General features: G+C 39.1%; 1 protein-coding gene across 31 annotated transcripts in view; it reads left to right on the top strand.

The window, feature by feature from the left end:
- The window catches only part of ZBTB20 (zinc finger and BTB domain containing 20), an 865400-nt gene that overhangs the window by 740484 nt on the left and 109647 nt on the right, over positions 1–15269 (top strand). For 2 of the 31 annotated variants that reach the window (XM_070369763.1, XM_070369677.1), the window contains exon 1: positions 12660–12723. The exons of the other annotated variants lie outside the window; for them this stretch is intronic. The gene's annotated coding sequence lies outside the window, so the exon portion shown is untranslated. Of the gene's footprint in view, positions 1–12659; positions 12724–15269 lie in introns of those variants that run through there. 31 annotated transcript variants of the gene reach the window in all.

The raw sequence follows: 15269 nt of genomic DNA, 5'->3' as shown, positions 1-15269 counted from the left end.
GGGATAAAACTGAGCCAAGATTTTAAACGTCAGAAGAAAGGACTAAGAAGTCATTTTTGAGAAGCTTTTTAGAGAAACAAGAAATTGAAGGCATGTTGCAGTGCCCTCTTAGCCAATGCTCAAACTCTGTATGTGGGGGAAAAGGAAGCCTCAAAGAGAGAAGTGGTCATGTAAGCAAAGCTAACTTGTAGACGAACCAGAACTAGGTCATAAGGTGTTTGATCCCAGTGACGTGCTCCGTCCGTGTGCTGTGCTCCCTCCATGAAGGACCTGTCCACTCACTTCTGTGCATGTCATGAATTAAGCAAAGAAAGGCTGAATTTGTAGAGACCAGACTGGCACAAACTGACTTGTGTAAATCCATTGATAAGAGAAAAGGAGAGGGTGATGTTGAAATCTCCATCACTCTATCAGCTGTGGCCAGGATGGTCAACAGAATAAGGGGAATGAATAGTTTTTAGTATTTCAGAGCAACTTCTGATTGCCTGCTAAGTATCAGGATCATGTGTAAACAGGCACAAGATGCACAAAAGTCTTGCAAGTGTAGAAGCATATTTATATTTTGTTTAAAATATCAACTCTTTTCGGCTTGATCCTTGACATTGAGGGGAAATTCTAGGGGCTGCATACTGAATTAAAATAATTAAAATTGAACCTAGACTTAGCTGGTTTAAAAAAAAAAAAAAGACCGAAACTGAAGAATATGACACTCTAACCTAAACTGAGAAGCTAGTTTTCTTTGGACCTTGACTGGCTTTCTTCAGTACAGCCATGCAAAGACTTGGCCAACGCTATGGTCCAGAAAACATGTCGTGCTTTGCTTGTTAAATATTTTTAAATTGGCCCCTTTTCTTCAGGAAGACCTCCTAGGTTTTGCCTGAGTAAGGACCATAAACTTGAGTCCATGCTAACTACAACTGTAAAGATCTTGAGAGAGATGGACGAGATTCTGTGTGATTGTGACACGTTGAAGGGGGCTCTCCTGCATAATGTGATCCATGTCTTTCAGAATAGAGCTTTGCTCCCATGTTAATACATTCTGGAAATTGCTCAAGAGGCAGCTTTGGCATTAGAATAGCAACTTTCAAAGCAGTGAACGTCAGCACTTCTATTTCTCCTTCTTCTTGGCGTGCATTACATGAAGCTGGAAAGACTAATTGGCTAAATGAAGGGACTCAGTGTCGCAGAGTTGAAATCCTGGCATGTAAATGGAGAGGTGGGGAGAGACTTGCATGCATATCTATATGGCCTCCCTTTGTGAATTATCATAATAGAAATGGTTCTGCCCCTTCTCTAGTTTCCCTGCGAGATGAGTTGGGGTGTGAAGTGCATGGCACAGAAATTCGCCATGCTTTGTATCTATGATTACTTGTCTCTGTGTGCATCTTTTCCACTCCTAAATTGCATGTTTACTGAAGGTTGCTGAATAATACATTGTTTTAAAAGATGTGTCCCTGAAGTAAGGTTATGACAATTATAATATGACTGCATACAGCTGAATACTATAATGAAAAAAAATCAGTAAATGTCATTTTTAAAAGCAAACAAGGAAATACATTTCTTATTTGCTTTATAGGTATTGTATCTGCTTCCATGACCTCTGCCAAGCATTTATAAGGACTTGATCAATACTTGGATCAGACATTTCAAATGAGATTGGTTCCCTGAGACAGCAGTCAACTTGGCATGGAGAGGGAGTGCCAGTCCTCATATCACACATATGCTTTTTGTGAAAGAGTATTTCAAGATAAGCTCTATAACTCACTCTTAACTTTTTTAAAAAAAGCCAAAGTCCAAGACTCATTTGGTTTACCTACCCTGCCTTCTAGCTAGGAAACCTATTATAAAACTTATAATAGGACATCACAGTACGTCATATGAGGATTTAATATCCCCTGAAATATAGCAGAATATTATAACTAAACTAAATCCCTGATGTTTCTTAAACCCCTCTTTTAAATGTTTGATCTGAATTATGGGTGAAGAACATCTATTAATACATCATCTTGCTGAAAACCATTATCAAATCACCTCTTTTTAAAATCTAATCACTTTTTTTAATTTAATTTTTTTAACACCAGAAGCATTTTGTATTGGGGTATAGCCAATTAACAATGTTGTGATAATTTCAGGTGAACAGAGAAGGGGCTCAGCCATACATATACATGTTTCCATTCTCCCCCAAACCCTCTTCCCATCCAGGCTGGCACATAACATTGAGCAGAGTTCCAGGTGCTATACAACAGGTTTTTGCTGGTTTTCCATCTTCAATATAGCAGTGTGTACACGACCTTCCCAAAGACCTCAGCTATGCCTTCTCCCGGCAACCATGAGTTCATTTTCTAAGTCTGTGAGTCTCTTTCTGTTTTGTAAGTATGTTCATTTGTATCATTTCTTTTTGGATTCCACATGTAAGGGATGTCATATGATATTTCTCCTTCTCTGTCTGGCTTACTTCACTCAGTAAGACACTCTCTAGGTCCATCCATGTTGTTGCAAATGGCCTTATTTCATTCTTTTTAATGGCTGAGTAATATTCCATTATATATATATATTTATACCACATTGTTATCTTTTCCTCTGTCAGTGGACATTTAGGCTGTTTCCATGTCTTGGCCATCACAAAGAGTGCTCAATGAACATTGGGGAGCATGTATCTTTTCAGGCCATATTTTTCTCTGGGTATATGCCCAGGAGTGGGATTGCAGGGTCATATGGTAGCTCTATTTTTAGTTTTTTAAGAAACCTCCATATTGTTCTCCATAGTGCATGAACCAATGTACATTCCCACCAACAGTGCAGGAGGTGTCCTTCTCTCCACACCCTCTCCAGTATTTGTTGTTTGTGGATTTTTTTGATGATAGCCATACTGACCAGTGTGAGGTGATATCTCATTGCGGTTTTGATTTTCGTTTATCTAATAACTAGCGATTTTGAACATCTTTTCATGTGCTTATTGGCCACCTCTATGTCCTCTTTAGAGAAATGTCTGTTCAGCAATTCTGCCTGGTTCTTAAGTGGGTTGTTTGTTTTGATGCTATTAAGTGTCATAAGCTGTTTATAAATTTTGGAGACTAATCTCTTATCAGTCACATCATTTGCCGATATTTTCTTCAAATCTGTGGGTTGTCTTTTTATTCTGTTTATTGCTTCCTTTGCTGTGCAAAAGTTTTTGAGTTTACGTAGGTCCCATTTGTTTACTTTTGCTTTTATTTCGATTATTCAGGGAGATGGATTTAAAAAGATTTTGCTGTGATTTATGTCAGGGAGTGTTCTGCCTATGTTTTCCTCTAAGAGTTTTGTAGTGTCCAGTCTAACATTTAGGTCTCTAATCCATTTTGAGCTCATCTTTGTGTATGGGGTTAAAGAATGGTCTAGTTTCATTCTTTTACATGTGGCTGTCCAGTTTTCCCAGCACTATTTGTTGAAGAGACTGTCTTTCCAACACTGTGTAGTCTTACCTCTTTTGTCATAGATTAAGTGACTGTGGGTGCATGGGTTTATTTCTAGATTTTCTATTCTGTTCCATTGATCTATATTTCCATTTTTGGAAATATAGCACCATACTGTTTTAAATGCTGTAGCTTTGTAGTATAGTCTGAAATCAGGGAGCCTGATTCCTCCAGTTCCATTTTTCTTTTGCAAGACTGCTTTGGCTATTCAGGGTTTTTTATGTCTCCATGAGAAATGCTGGGCTGGATGGGATGAAGCACAAGCTGGAATCAAGATTGCTGGGAGAAATATTAATAACCTCAGATATGCAGATGACACCACCCTTATGGCAGAAAGTGAAGAAGAACTAAAGAGCCTCTTGATGAAAGTGAAAAAGGAGAGTGAAAAAGTTGGCTTAAAGCTCAACATTCAGAAAACGAAGATCATGACATCCAGTCCCATCACTTCATGGCAAATAGATGGGGAAACAGTGGAAACAGTGGCTGACTTTATTTTGGGGGCTCCAAAATCACTGCAGATGGTGATTGCAGCCATGAAGTTAAAAGACACTTACTGCTTGGAAGGAATGTTATGATCAACCTAGACAGCATATTAAAAAGCAGAGACATTACTTTGCCAACAAAGGTCCATCTAGTCAAGGCTATGGTTTTTCCAGTAGTCATGTATGGATGTGAGAATCAGACTATAAAGAAAGCTGAGCTCCGAAGAACTGATGCTTTTGAACTGTGGTGTTGGAGAAGACTCTTGAGAGTCCCTTGGACTGCAAAGAGATCCAACCAGTCCATCCTAAAGGAAATCAGTCCTGGGTGTTCATTGGAAGGACTGATGTTGAAGCTGAAACTCCAATACTTTGGCCACCTGATGCAAAGAACTGACTCATTTGAAAAGACCCTGATGCTGGGAAAGATTGAGGGCTGGAGGAGGAGGGGACAACGGAGGATGAGATGGTTGGATGGCATCACTGATTCAATGGACATGAGCTTGGGTGAGCTCCAGGAGTTGGTGATGGACAGGGAGGCCTGGCGTGCTGCAGTTCATGGGGTCGTGAAGAGTCGAACATGACTGAGCAACTGAACTGAACTGAACTGATACAAATTTTGAGACTTTTTATTCTAGTTCTGTGGAAAATCCGTTGGTAATTTGATAGAGATGGAATTGAATCTGTAGATTGCCTTGGGTAGTATAGTCATTTTGACAATATTGATTCTTCCAATCCATAAACATGGTATATCGTTCCATCTGTTTATATCTTCTTTGATTTCTTTCATCAGCATCTTAGATTTCAGAGTACAGGTCTTTTGTCTCCTTAGGTAGGTTTATTCCTAGGTATTTTATTCTTTTTGATGCAATGGTAAATTGTATTGCTTCTTGAATTTCTCTTTCTGATATTTCATTGTTAGTGTATTGAAATGCAACAGATTTCTGTGGATTAATTTTGTAACCTGCAACTTTACCAAATTCATTGATGAGTTCTAGTAGTTTTCTGTTAGCATCTTCAGGATCTTCTATATATAGTATATCATGTTATCTGCAAACAGTGATAGTTTAACTTCTTCTTTTCCAGTTTGGATTCCTTTTACTTATATTTCTTCTCTGATTGCTGTGGCTAGAACTTCCAAAACTATGTTGAATAAAAATGGTGAAAGTGGGCATCCTGTCTTGTTTCAATGTTAAAGTGGATGCTCTCAGCTTTTCACCATTACGTATGATGCTAGCTGTAGGTTTGTCATATATGGCCTTTATTATATTGAGGTATGTACCCTCTATGCCCACTTTATGAAGAGTTTTCATCATAAATGGGTGCTGAATTTTGTCAAAAGCCTTTTCTGCATCTATAGATAATTATATGGGTTTTATTCTTTAATTTGTTGATATGGTGTATCACATTGATTGATTTGCAGATATTAAAAAATCCTTGCATCCCCAGGATGAATCCTAGTTGATCATGGTGTATGATCTTTTTTAATGTATTGTTGGATATGGATTGCTAGTACTTTGTTGAGGATTTTTGCATCTATGTTCATCAGTGGTATTGGCCTGTAATTTTATTTTTTTGTGGTATCTTTGTCTGGTTTTGGTATCAGGGTAATGGTGTCCTCATGAAATGAACTGGGAAGTTTTCCTTCCTCTGCGACTTTTTGGAACTGCTTCAGAAGGATAGGTGTTAACTCTTTTCCAAATGTTTGATAAAATTCACCTGTGAAGCCGTCAGGTCCTGGACTTTTGCTTGTTGGGAAGTTTTTAATCATGGATTCAATTTCAGTGCTTATGATTCAGTGCTTATGGTCTGTTCATATTTTCTGTTTCTTCCTGTTTCAGTCTAGGGAGACTGTGCCTTGCTAAGAAATTGTCCATTTCTTCCAGGTTGTCCATTTTATTGGCATACAGTTGTTCATAGTAATATCATATGATTCTTGGTATTTCTTTGAAGTCAGTTGTAACTTCTCCTTTTTCAATTCTAATTTTACTGATTTGAATCCTCCCCCCTTTTTTCTTGATGAGTCTGGCTAAAGGTTTATCACTCTTGTTTATCTTTTCAAAGAACCAGCTTTTAGTTTCATTGATGTTTGCAATTGTTTTCTTTGTCTCTGTTTCACTTATTTCTGCTCTGATTTTTATGGTTTCCTTCCTTCTACTAACTTTAGGTTTTGTTTGTTCTTCTTTCTCTAGTTGTTTTAGATGTGAAGCTAGGTTGTTTATTTGAGATTTTTCTTGTCTCTTGAGGTAAGACTGTATTGCTATAAACTTCCCTCTTAGAAGTGCTTTTGCTGTATGCCATAAGTTTTGGACCATTGTGCTTTCATTTTCATTTGTCTCTAGGTATTTTTTTATTTCTTCTTTCATTTCATCAGTGATCCAATGGTTGTTTAGTAGTGTACTGTATAGCTGCCACATGTTTGTGTTTCTTACAGTTTTCTTCTTGTAGTTTATTTCTAGTCTCATAGTGTGATCAGAAAAGAAGCCTGATATTATTTCAATTTTCTTAAATTTACCAAACCTTACTTTGTGTCCAGCATATGGTCAATCCTAGAGAATTGCTAGGATTGGTTGCTTTTGAATGGAATGTTCTATAAGTATCAGTTAGGCCCAACTCATCTAAAGCATCATTTAAGGCCCGCATTTCCTTACTGATTTTCTATCTGGATGATCTGTCCTTTGATGAAAGTGGGGCATTAAAGCCCCCCACTATTATTGCATTGCTGTCGATTCCTCCCTTTATGTTTTTCAGTATTTGCCTTACATATTGAGGTGATCCTATATTGGGTGCATATGTATTTATAATTTTTATATCTTCTTCTTGGATTGAACCTTTGATAATTATGTAAAGTCCTTCTTTGTCTCTTATAACAGTCTTTGTTTTAAAGCCTATTTTGTCTGATATGAGTATTGCTACTCCAGCTTTCCTATGATTTCCATTTGTGTGAAATACCTTCTTCAATATTTGCTTCAGTATTACCTTCATCCCCTTAATTTCAGTCTGTCAGTGTCCCTAGGTATGAAGTAGTCTCTTGAAGACAACATATATGTGGATCTTGTTTTTGTATCCACTCAGCCAGTCTGTGTCTTTTGGTTGGTACATTTAATCCATTTACATTTAAGCTAATTATCAATATATATGATCTTATTACCATTTTGTTAATTGTTTTGGGTTTACTTTTTTGTAGATTTTTTCCTTCTCTTGTGTTTCCTGCCTAGAGAAGTTCCTTTAGCATTTGTTGTAAAACTGGTTTAGTGGTGCTGAATTCTCTTAACTTTTGTTTGTCTGGAAAACTTTTGATTTCTCCATCAAATCTGAATGAGAGTCTTGCTGGGTAGAGTATTCTTGGTTCTAGGTTCTTTCCTTTCATCACTTGGAATATATTGTGCCATTGCCTTCTGGCTTGTAGGGTTTCTGTTGAAAGATTGGCTGGTAACCTTATGGATTTTCCATTGTATGATATTTGTCTTTTTTCCCTTGCTGCTTTTAATAATTCATCTTTGTCTTTAATCTTTGTCAGTTTGATTGTAATGTGTCACGGTATGTTCCTCATTGGATTTATCCTGCCTGGGACTCTCTGTGATTCCTGGACATGGTTGACTATTTCCTTTCCCATGTTAGGGAAGTTTTCAACTATTATCTCTTCAAATATTTTCTCGGGTCCATTCTCTCTCTCTTCTTCTTCTTCTGGGACCCCATAATGTGAACGTTGGTGCATTTAATGTTGTCCCAGAGGTCTGTTAGGCTGTCTTAATTTTTTTCATTCTTTTTTCTATATTCTGTTTTGCAGCACTGATATCCATCATTCTATCTTCCAGGTCACTTATCTGTTCTTCTGCCTCAGTTATTCTGATACTGATTCCTTTTAGTGTATTGTTCATCTCTGTCTGTTTGTTCTTTAGTTCTTCTAGGTCTTTGGTAAATATTTCTTGCATCTTCTCAATGTTTGCCTCCATTCTTTTTCTGAGATCCTGAATTATCTTCACTATCATTATTCTGATTTTTTTTTTTTTTTCCCCTGAGAGGTTGCCTATCTCCATTTCATTTAGTTGATTTTCTGGAGATTTATCTTGTTCCTTCATCTGGGACATAATCCTATTTCTTTTCATTTTGGGTAGCTTTCTGTGATTGTGATAGTTCTAGAGGCTGATGGGATTTCAGTTCTTATTTCTTCTTTCTGCTTTCTTGTGGATGAGGATAAGAGGCATGTGCAAGCTTCCTGATGGGAGGGACTTGGCTGTGGGGGCAACAGGTCTTGCTCTGATGGGCAGGGCTGTTCTCAGTAAAACTTTAATCCAAATGTATGCTGATGGATGGGACTGTGCTCTCTCCCTGTTAGTTGTTTGGCCAGAGGCACCCAGTCCTGGAGTCAATAAGTTCCTATAGTAGGGCTACTGGTGACCTCCAAGAGCGCTCATGCCATAATGCAACTCCCAGGACTGTTGCTGTCAGTGCTCCCTATCTCTGTGGCAGGCCACTGCTAACCCATACCTCTGCAGGAGATCCTCAAACACTCACAGGTAGGTCTGGCTCAGTCTCCTGTGGGGTCACACCTTGGGTCCTGGTGTGCACAAGATTTTGTTTGTGCCCTCCAAAAGTCTGTTACCCCTAGTCCTATGGAAGCTCTGTAATCAAATCCCGCTGACCTTCAAAGTCAGATTCCCTGGGGATTCCCAGTCTCTTGGCCGAATTCCAGGCTGGGAGCCTGATATGGGGCCTAGAACCTTCACAACAGTGTGAGAACTTCTTTGGTATTATTTTTCTCCAGTTTTCCCACCCAAGCAGGGCTTGATTTTATTGTAATTGTTCTTCTCCTACCATTTCATTGTGGCCTTTCCTTTGTCCTTGGATGTGGGGTATCTGTTTTTGATGGGTTCCAGTATCTTCCTGCTGATGGTTGTTCAACAGCTAGTTGCAGTTTTGGTGCTCTTTAAATCACCTCTTAAAATATTTGAGGCAAGGAAGGAGGGAGAGTTCTTTGACCTTTGCCCTGAACTCTCTTTAAGCTTTTCCCATCTCCATTAATTATGGAACTCTGAATCCCAAGGTTGATATAAAAGATGGAGTGAATTTAAGTTATCCACCTCTTTGTTAACTTTTGTCATTTTATTTTTAAAGCACATTTTATGCTTAGCAAAATTTATGAGAGCAGAACCTGATACAGTGATGGTCTGCAATATAAATACCCACAGACTTATAATTGTTAAACTGTTGATTGTTGAGAAAATCAATTGAAATCACAGGGTACCATTGTCTGAAATTTTCTGATTAAAGAGTGTTTCATGGAAGCTTATTGCTGAAAAAAGGGTCTTGGTGACTCAACTGAATCCTAGGTGAATTTTAAACATTGGTAAAATCAAATTTGAGGATGCCAAATTTGATTCAAAGGTCAAATATTGAAATGTTTCCCTTTGACTGTGGAAAGAAAGGGCTTGCTTATAGTAGAGCTTGGTTAGAGCAAAAGCCAATCAGTAGGAAGTGTCATTTCCATGTTGTATTCTACCTAAGAAGTGAAAACAATGCATTGAACTTTGACTATTATCAGTCATTGGTCATGGCACTCTAAACATGATGAACCTTACATATATAACAGCTTTCTGTCTAGCAGTTTATTATATAATTTCATTCATCTTATCAGCAAATGAATATACATGAATGTGAATGAATATAAATATATGGATATGCTTCTCTCCACTTAGTGTTACCTATATATTCAATGGGAATCAAAACCAGATCTAGGTTTGATGTGCAGAATTCACAGACTGTTTTTTTCAAGGCCAGTTGGAGCAAGTTATGTTTAGTTTGATTTTAATCCATTTCAGAACCTAGACATCTTACAAAATGTCTGATCGTATCTTGTTTTTCCTGTAGATTTCTAGAAAGGGAGCTTCACTTGAGGGTGGAGGGTAAATCTGTTCTCTAACAATGAGGTGTTTTTGCTCTGATAATCTCATCAGTCGAATTACCAGAAAATTCATATTCTGTGTCAAACTCACATAAGGCAAGTAATGACAGGTAGCATTATATTCATGAAATGCACTTCCTTGCTGTGTATTCCTCACACAGCAGACCAGAGTTGCTTTCAGAAAACTATAACTGGTGCTTGTAGAAGGTCCTGCCATGATGACACCAGAGAAGCAGCAGCAACAGTTCCAAGGGGGTCTCTGCCCTTTGTTGTCTCAGAGTGGCAGCCAGGTGGGCTTTGAATCCCATCTAGAGAACTTGCAGGACAAGGTAAGACACCCACAGTTCAAGCAAAAGAGGCAGTGGTCTAAGCAAAATGGAGTTAGATAGAATAAAGAATCCCTCAGATTTGGCTTCCTTCTGTGTTCAGCAGAGCTAGGGAGGGGCTGCAGAAACAGCTGGGACACTGAGGTACCCTGGTACTCGGCCAGTGCCAGCAGCAGACGAGGCCTCAGGCTCCTTCTGTGGGAGACTGCACCAGGATACAGCCGGAAGCAAAATGAGGTGTCGAGGAGAGAGGGGAAGAGGCAAAGTGATGCCAACCAGATGAGAGACACTGAGGAAAGGGAGTGTGTTCCCTCAGAGGTTTAACAAGCAGAGAGAGCTGGGGAAAAAAAAAAAAAAAAACTCTAGCCTTAAAATGATTTTAATGTCTTTTTTCCTTCATCAGGAAATTACCATTCTGAAAGTTATGTTTTGGAGTATGTCCTGAGGTATGCCTAAATCAGGAATGCATTTTCATGGCTGAGTTATAAACCCATCATAATAGTGAGGGGTTAAAATGAAATGCCTTCAACAGATAACCTATACCTACTGAAGGCTTAAAGCTCGATTAGCCCAGCTATTAAAACCAGGAGGACAAACTGTTTCTTCCCTGGATGCAAAAGCTGTTAGGCTACAGCCTGACCCAGTACAAAAGTTTTCTGAATCTCTCTCCACTTTACAAAACGTCGGCTCATTGCTGCCGTCTGCAGTGAAGCTGTTTACAGCTCTGTGCTAAGTGGAAAGTTCAAATCAATTATTGTCCATTAGAGTTTAGGTATAACTGATGAAATATCCCCAGAGGAGTATTGTAAATGTATCAAGACATCCTTCCCCATTATAGAAATGGGGACGCATAGTGAATTACTTACCTTCTCTCTTACCCTTAATGCCTCTGAAAGGCTGCTGGGCAGACAGAGTTTATCTTGTCTTGCTGGGATTTCATGTGAGGACTTTACCATTTGGTGAACACGTGTAGTGAGCTGACAGAAATTCCAGGTTCCAACTACCTTTACAGCCCCATAAACTCCTTTGTGGACGTAAGGGCCTAAGAAATAATAGTAATCAACGAAAACCCTAAAAATCCTTTAAAAAATGACTAAAACTGCAACCCAGAAGTTCCCTGTAATCGGGTTCTTTTAGAAATGATAAGTTTTTTGTTAATCAAGTGGGAAAAGCTTAGACCAAATTTTCAGCAAGTGACAGTAAGATTTAATGTCCGATAAGTCATGCCAGGATGCTTTCTTTCATTAAACTAGGTCTCTGTGTCAAGCTTCAGCAGGGCAGCAAAGGAGACCCACTCACTGCTCAGGTGTAACAGAGATGACATTAATTTCCCAGATTCTATTACTCAGCTATAGAACTAAACAGTGCTTTTCACCCTGCAAAGACCAGAACTAAGAGAAAAAAGAGGGTCGTCTGATTTGTGATCTGCTATAACAGGAGATGGAATAGAGGTACTTGACTTTCTTTAAAGGTTGTTTCTACTTAATCTCTTCCCTTAGTTCTGCCCCATAGTAATTTCTGTGCCCTAGAGATCCTAAGGCTGAAATACATGTGGACTCATCTCATCCTGGGAAGGCCTGGGTACAGTACTCCTCAAGGTTCTATGATTTTTCAAAATCCAAAAGTGACAGAAAGGTCAAGGAGGCATCATTCTCTGAAATCAACCTTTCCTTCCTCCATGCCCACAGGTGGGCAAGACACCTTTTTACTCAGAGCTGGTCCTTTCCATCTCCAATGGCTGCACTGTGGGGAAGCCACAGAATGCATTCCAATACAATCCCACAAGCCAGTTATACTGGGGATAAGAAGCATCTTTAAATGCAACACTGATTTCATTATTTCTTTAACTCCAAGGAGAGCTTCAAGGATGTTCCTTTCTGCTGACAGCTCTGTCCGTGGTGCTAAATAGGAAATTGGCTGGATTACTTCCCTGTGGCCCCATACTGCTTACCCCAAACTCTCCTGGGGCTTCCAGTCATCTGTCTGTAGGGATGCTAATTGCTGTACAGTAAATCTAGTTGAGTTTCCCTGATGGCTCAGTGGTAAAGAATCTGCCTGCCAATGCAAGAGACATGGGTTCCCTGAGTCAGGAAGATCCCCTGGAGAAGGAAATAGCAACCCATTCCAGTGTTCTTGCCTGGGAAATCCCATGGACAGAGGAGCCTGGTGAGATACAGTCCACAAAATCGCAAGAGTCAGACATGACTTAGCAACTAAGCAACAGCAACCACAAATCTAGTTGAGGTGAAAACCAAGTTTCTAGGATATTTATTGAGTCAGATTTTCTTCTGGGTCAGTCAGGGGATGAGAGATTTCATGTTGTTTTCCACCTTGATCTAGGTAGATACATGCCTGCCTGCTCAGTCATGTCTGACTCTTTGAGACCCCATAGACTGCAGCCCACCAGGCTCCTGTGTCTATGGAATTTTCCAAGCAGGAATGTTGCAGTGGGTTGTCATTTCCTTCTCCAGGGTATCTTCCTGACCCAGGGATTGAACCTTGGCCTCCCACACTGCTGACGGATTCTTTACCACTGAACCACTATGAAAGTCCTGATCTAGGTAGGTCTGTTGTTCTTTTGAAGTTGACAAGAAGTCCTCTGGAATCTACCCTTGATTGCTAAGCCTTCACTCTTCCACCAAATCAGGTGCTGTGAAAACTGTCACTCCTTCAAAGGGAATAATCTGGCTTCATGCCCATCCAGATTCTCCTCCTCTCATATGTCCACCTATCTACACCATCCACATTACCACCGGCTTCTAATAATTTATGATATTTACAGAATTGGTCCATTTCACACCCACCTGCCATTTGTAGTAATGGCCATTGGCCCTCTACACTCAGCATGCATGGCATATGTTTCTCTTCATTCTGATTTCATTTATTCTACCTGGTATCTCAGTTGTTTTTGCAACTCAGATTTTACAGTTGTTCCCTCTCAGTATGCTAAAAGGGTGATTTTACATGTTATGTTTGAGACTAAAGTTTATTGATTAAAGAATAAATTCTGTAAAGCAGTTAATATTATACAAAGAGAACTGCCTTCAGATTTGCCCCTTGTCTTAATGCCAAAACACTAAGGAACTATACAGAGCCATATCTTTCTTCAGTGTGTAGAGCATCTGGATTCTACATCTGAAAAGCAACTTAAATACAATAGCATTTAAAATGTACTCACAGCACCAAATATATATTTTGACTTATTTTCCTGTCCCATTACTCTGGGTAAGGGTGTGTTTGGTCAGTACTTTTTAAAGCAGCTTCCCTGTTATGAAGCCTGTTTTCCCTGCCCTCTTCTGAATATCAGCCAGCACACCCATTGCTTGCTAATATGCTGCTCAGATTTAAAGAGTAGTCCTGATTTTCAAGTTTTCTTCTAGCCGTTATTTGTGTTTCAAATTATTGTACTGTGTCTGTATTAATTTTCTGTTTCCAAAAGTAAACTCCATGTATTTCAAGGCAGCATGATTTCTTTTTTACATTTTCCAGGGAACTGGTGTTTTTAATGTCATGTGAGGACAACATTACACAATGGATCTTTGGCAGGGATACACAGAAATGAATACCGTGTGCGAACAAACATTAAATGGCAGTCTTAATTACAGAGTTTGACTCTGTTGTTTTTAATGCCCTTCAATTTTATAATTTGATGGAAAATGCATCAACACAGCTATTTTCTTTCTACCCTAAATGATTAAGGATTGATATATCCCCGGGCCATAGTAGCTTGCTAGATTGGTCTGATCAGGTAGGTCTTACATTTCATCCACTAGAGGGCAGTAGGGATACACATCCACACCAACCAATATGTGCAACATATGGTCGATGTGGAAACATAGTAGCCATAGCTTTCCTGTGTATGAAAAATTCCCATTACAGTGTTGCTTCACTTGTAATTATATTGAAAGTAAACACTAATTCACAGACAGACTTCGCATATTTTATTTCAACATACCCCACGAGTGTTTTGTCTACTCCCATTTTAAATGCCCTGAGTAATGAAACTTCCACTACTTCCCTTGGGAAACTGTATTAAACCCCAACTGTTTTCACGGCTTGAATTTTTTCTTAATGTCCTCGAGATCTGTCAGTCCTCCTTCAAGCTCATTTAGAACTCTGTTATGTACTCTCTTTTCCCTTGCATTAAGGCTAATTCAATCCTGGAAGGCAAGTGTTTATGAAGTTCCTACTATGTGTCAGGCATCACTAAGTGAAGAGACGGTCACAGCTGACAAGGGTTGCAGCTCTGCATTAAATGGATTTGCATGAGTCAGAAAGCTTTTAAAGGAGGAGCTCTCCCAGGCCAAACATCCTCCCCCCCACCTCAAAAAGAAAAGTGGGTCTAAATTCTAAAGTGAGTGAAATGCATAAAGCTGTCACAGCTTGGGGAAATTTTTGTTTGTGCTTTGATTTCTGTTTAAGAACTCAAAAGGTGTTATAAATGTATTATCCAAAGAACAGTGAGGTGCGCGTCTGACACTGCAGTGTATTCATGCTAAGAAAATGACCTGGGTGTTTACTAGCGAAGGTTTGCTCCTTCTTCCTTTTGTAGCTGCTTGTTAGATTAGCTTAAAGCTTCAGCCTCTCTATATCCATTTATAGAGGATTGGAAATGAATCTGAATCTACCCAGGGTAACAGCACCTTCAGATAGATCACGTTGGCTTGCCTGTTTTCTTTCCTTGACTTTCTGGGTCCAATCTTGGTCATACTATGCACACTACACAATGGGAAAGAGATCCAGGTTCATTGCGATACTCTGGTTTGCATCATTAGTTTCTTGGCATATACTTTGATTATTAAGTATCTGAGGGGGAGGGTGGAAGAAAGCTGAGCCAAGAGAATTCCTTTAAGGCTAAAACTCACAATTACACAGTTGTTAAAAGTCCTTTCTTCCTTTACATTAGAGACATAGCAAGATTTTTTGCTCTATTGGGTGTATTCATCTGGAAAGATTTCCATAAGGCTGTCCTGATCACCAAGAGCAATCCCTAGATAGACATGTATGCAAACAAGAACTGCTCAGACTCCAAGAGCAAAAATTGAACATTGCATAAATTCTAGAAATGATACTATTTTTTTTTTATTAACATCCTTTGAGCCTCGGT

The sequence above is a fragment of the Bos mutus genome, chromosome 1, assembly GCF_027580195.1.
Source record: "Bos mutus isolate GX-2022 chromosome 1, NWIPB_WYAK_1.1, whole genome shotgun sequence".
Lineage (NCBI taxonomy): Eukaryota > Metazoa > Chordata > Mammalia > Artiodactyla > Bovidae > Bos > Bos mutus.
This window is presented reverse-complemented; position numbering and strand designations above follow the sequence as displayed.